Source organism: Rhipicephalus microplus, unplaced genomic scaffold (assembly GCF_043290135.1).
Source record: "Rhipicephalus microplus isolate Deutch F79 unplaced genomic scaffold, USDA_Rmic scaffold_50, whole genome shotgun sequence".
Taxonomy (NCBI): domain Eukaryota; kingdom Metazoa; phylum Arthropoda; class Arachnida; order Ixodida; family Ixodidae; genus Rhipicephalus; species Rhipicephalus microplus.
The window spans coordinates 2,440,071-2,445,093 of record NW_027464623.1 but is presented as its reverse complement, the minus strand read 5'-3'; positions in this window follow the sequence as shown (position 1 = coordinate 2,445,093).

Sequence of the window (5,023 nt, the reverse complement as noted above, 5' to 3'; positions counted from 1 at the left end):
CTGTAGTGGAGGGCTCCGGAGATTCGGACCCCCTGGGGTTCTTTAACATGCACCCAAATCTTAGTACACGGACTTACATCATTTCCGCCTCCATCAGAAATGCAGCCGCCAGAGCCAGGATTCGATCCCGTGACCTTGCGGGTCAGTAGCCAAGTACCTTAGCCGCTAGACCACCGCGGCGGGGCTAGAGATAATACTTAGCACATTTCTAGAGAATTGATAATATATATATATATATATATATATATATATATATATATATATATATATATATATATATATATATATATATATATATATATATATATATATATATATAGGGATGTTCAGCAACAATCTTTTCTTTCCTTCTTCCTTCCTCCCGCTTTTTTACTTCTCTCTTTCTTTCTTTCTACGAAAGCTATAAAATAAGCAACTAATGATTGCACTATACACGAATGACTTGGAAATGACGCGAAAAATACACGAATGACTTCAACGAAAAAAAGGGGTTTGTAAACAGATTCATTTTTATACGTGCCGTGCATCCGGGTAATGCAGTTTCCTGACGCCCCCGATGAATTTTGTTCACTGGCGTTGCACAGAGCCTTAACACGAATGACGTACAGCCGAGAGTCGGAGTCATGCGGGCGGCGGCTCCTTCGCGGAAGAGTGAACCCAAAATCAGTAAAAAAAAAAAAGAAGAAACGTTCCATTTTTACGGCATTAGCGCGAGCCATTCATTAATCCCAGAATGTGGCCGAGCCAAGCACGTTCACGATCTCCTTCAAACGGCGAATCCCTAATCTTCCTACACTCGTGTCTTCTGTTCTGATGAGATTTTCTAAAAGAAAAACAAAAGAAAAAGTGATGCAGGAGTCATCTGTCAGAGTCACTTTCCAAATGCTGAAATGCTAGTATGATATAACGCGCCGGATGAACTCCCAAACAACACATACGCATGGTAACGGGTGCGAGGTTTGTTGGCCGCCAAGTCTTTCTTCACCTTTATTATACGGTTGAACGCGCGAGGAAGCACAAAACAAATGATGGAACATAACGTTTAATCTTCTGCGAAAGTATGGCATATTCCCGCAAGCTCATATTACTACCCTTGTTTTTAATATGACAACAACTAATGGATCCTTCCTCACAATCATAAAAAGATGTCCTTCATGAGACGGAGGGAAGAACCACGAATTTCAACGAAGAAAAGGTTCCGGTATGATTAATAGCTAGCTGTCACGCAGAGCCAAGGAAATGCCTAGTCCGGAACGGTGAAAACGAATGAATGCACTACAGCTCCCACCCACGTAGGATTCTTCTCTCCTTGTGGTCTCACCAAGCGTTTTCAGTTTTTACTTTCGAATCTAAAGAAAAACTAGAGTGTGCGGATACACACCGGCACGTATGCGTGATTTATCATGATGGTCATGCGTTCGGATCAGCGCTTCGATGAGATATTGTAAAAGCAGATATAGAATTTTCCGATGGTAGCCTTGTTCCGTTGGTCACGGCGTGTTGGGAGCTTCTACAAGCTGGGTACGATATAGTGCACTCGCAATATTTTTTTGTTCTGTAGCTTGGTATTGTGAGACGACCGTAAATTCAAGAATGAATGCATAGGTTAGTCTGTAGAGATAGTGCAATACTATAAGTGATTGCGTAACAGGCATGCGCGTATTGCATCGAAGTCACGGGACAACAACAAAAGACTTGGTAACTAAACGAAAGTAACAGTGCTAACACTAAACACTAGGGTGACCTTGTTAACCAGTTCACCAAGAAAAAACGGAAACCTTTGCAATGATTCTTTTGTTGTAAAGATGTATACTTACGCTTCTTCCAATTCTACCTCTCTCTCTCTCTCTCTTGGTGTCTCTCACTCTCTTTTTTTATGGAGACCAAATTGCGCAATGGTAAAAGACCTCTTTTGCGACTCTAAAAAATGCAGTCATTTAGATTCAACGTTGCGTGTTAGAAAATACGAGTACAAATGACAGCAAACGGAGCCATTGAATTCATGATACCGAAGCGTTAGCCTATGCTATACAGGGAACTCTCACTTGAACGGACGTCGAGTTAACAAATATTTCAGAACAAGGGAGTTTTAGGTGATTCCCGGCGGTTTCTATGTGCGTTCAAGGCAAAAAAATTGCCCGCAGCTTCCCTCGGGGGAACACTGAGGAGGATGCGGAGCATATAATTGGTTAAAGGGGTGTTAAAGTGTGACTTACTTGGGTCGATGGCTAAATTGGTTAACGTGGTTGTGAAATGGGGTGTTAAATTGCGACTTACTTGGGTCGCTGGCTAAATTGGTTAACGTGGCTGTAGGAGGGGTGTTAAATGAGTGAACACGTACGACACGTATGCGAAAGGGCGGTGTTTATTTATTGCGACGAACTTTGAGCGGTTCCGCCAACACTTTGGCCGGCGCTGGTCGAAGGGACGTCGATCATTGCGACCTCGGACGTCGACGCGCCGTACAAACCAACCGACGAGCGGCAACTGAGCGAGCGAGCACCGACCTTGAGTATATATACAGCGCGACGGCGCATGCACTGTCAGCTGTCGAATGTTCGAGAAGGGGGAGAAGCGCAACGGCGCATGCGCGCGCGTCAGCTGCCGATGTTCTCGAAGCGCGACGGCGCATGCGCGCGCGTCAGCTGCCGATGTTCTCGAAGCGTGACGGCGCATGCGCGCTACATTATACAGCTAGCGAATGTTCGTGAAGAGGAGAAGCGCACGCGGTGTGTAGAGGAGGAAGGGTGCACAGATGGTGGAGGAGTGAAGCGCGCGCGGTGTGTAGAGGAGGAAGGGATGCACAGATGGTGGAAGAAGGAGGAGGAAGCTTGCGGACGGCGCCGCACTACAAGCCTCGAGTATTAGATGCTCCGCATCTAAAATTTTTCAGTTGAGTGAATTTCATTATTGGTGAATATTTCAAGTCAGCAAACTTCATTCGTGGATCTAAACTCCCAAGATGCGGGCCCTGGAGCACCTTCCTTGGCTACGGGCTAGATATGCACATGGCTCTGCAAGCTAAAGGTAAGTTTTGGGCGTGACTAGATTTGAAACTGCTCTCTCTGCTCAATAGTGAAAGTGTCGACCTTACGTCAGACCACGGGCTACCATTTATACAACAGTATACTCGGCAAGCCTAGTAAGCTCGCCGCATGTGCTCAATGTAAACATAACACGTTGGTCTACAACGAAATATCCGGCACATGCCACTGCACGCTCAATGCTAGAGCGTTCGATGCCCCATGAAACGCGACATTTCATTCTTGGCGTCTAGCGTGGGCCGCGTGGCACCTCGCGTCTCGCAGCGTCAGGAACAACTGGCATCATCTGGTGACACGATGTCACCATATATGGTCATGATGACGTCACATAGAGACAACATTTGGGACACCGTTACGAAGTCATCTGACATCAAGTGATGTATAGTCCCAGAATGACGTCATCACATTCCATCGTAACATGTTCAGGGGTAGTCGAATCATGGAGGCAATCGAAAACCAAGTGAGGTGCTCCTGATCTTGAAGGCAGTGCCAAACCAGGTTAGGCGTAGAAAAGTTTCCAAGGATGGCGGGGCAACGTCAATGCATCGGATGAGAGAAAAAGGTTGTCTGTCGCTTTCAAGTGAATCCATAGGTGAGTCTGTTTCAAGTGAGTCGGGGTGAATTCACAAGATATCCTTTAAAAGTTTTTGTGTGTGCCATAACCCCCCCCCCCCCTCTCCAAAGTAAACTGGGATACGATTGATTATTGTGGCAACTTATTTAGAACGCCAGCGTCCGAAAGCGGCGCCCCCACGGGTTCGACGCGAGTAAGTTGCTGCTACGGGACGTCCGAGCACGCTAGAGTGTTCTTTTAATTTACCTACCTCTTCGTCCTTTATACCAGATCCACAATAAAGTTATTTCCCTCACTCACTTGAGCTTAGCACTTTCCATGAAATACAATGTCTTTTCAACGTCTCCCACTATTAAGGTTGCTTCACCACACTGCAGAAGTGATTTACGGTGGATGCTTTAGGCAGCGCAACAGCACCTTTGTTCGCAATTCGGACACGTTCAGTGGAGCTTACGAATTGAAATCGTATAATGCTAATGATGGAACTTATTTTAAATGCACACATTTATACATTCCGTGCAAACCCGCTACCACGGTCCAGTGGTTATGGAGCTCGAGTGCTGGATTTGCGGATCACGGGGTGGAATCCCGGCTGCGGTGGCCACAATTTCGGGTGAGACGGGAATGCTTGAGGCTGATTTGCTCCGATTAAGGGTGCGCGTTAAACAAACCCAAACTCACAAAATTTCCGGAGCCCTCCACTGGGATATCTTTCATAATGATATGGTGGTTTCGGCACGTAAAACCCAACAATTATTCGTATGGTGCATTTCACCCAATGCCCACAAAACCCAGACCAAGCCACGATAAATATGGTTGGTTAATGTGCTCACTCGTTCATTGAAAGTTGTCTTAAAAACTTTGTTACGAGATGTGAAAGCCAGACATTGTACAGTCGGCAGGCGAGCTACATTGTAGCTTCGGTTTTGATAATTTCCGACAATATATGGGTTGCTGCCCCACCATGGTGGTCTAGTGGCTAAGGTACTCGGCTGCTGACCCGCAGGTCGCAGGATCAAATCCCAGCTGCGGTGGCTGCATTTGCGATGGAGGCGCAAATGTTGTAGGCCCGTGTGCTCAGATTTGGGTGCATGTCAAAGAACCCCAGGTGGTCGAAATTTTCGGAGCCCTCCACTACGGCGTCTCTCAAAATCATATGGTGGTTTTGGCACGTTAAACCCTACATATCAATCAATCAATTTCTGAATTTCTACTTGGAGCAAGAACGTCACAATTATAGTGCTTTGAATGATTCAGTTGGGGGTGAAACCAGCGGCTACAAAATGAGTTCGTCTCATGAACGTCACGTCACTCAGGCCCTTCTCTCCAGCAACGACATAGACATCCAGACACGGGTCCTGAAACGAGCGGAAGAAGTCATCGAGAAGCACAGCCTGGCAGCCTT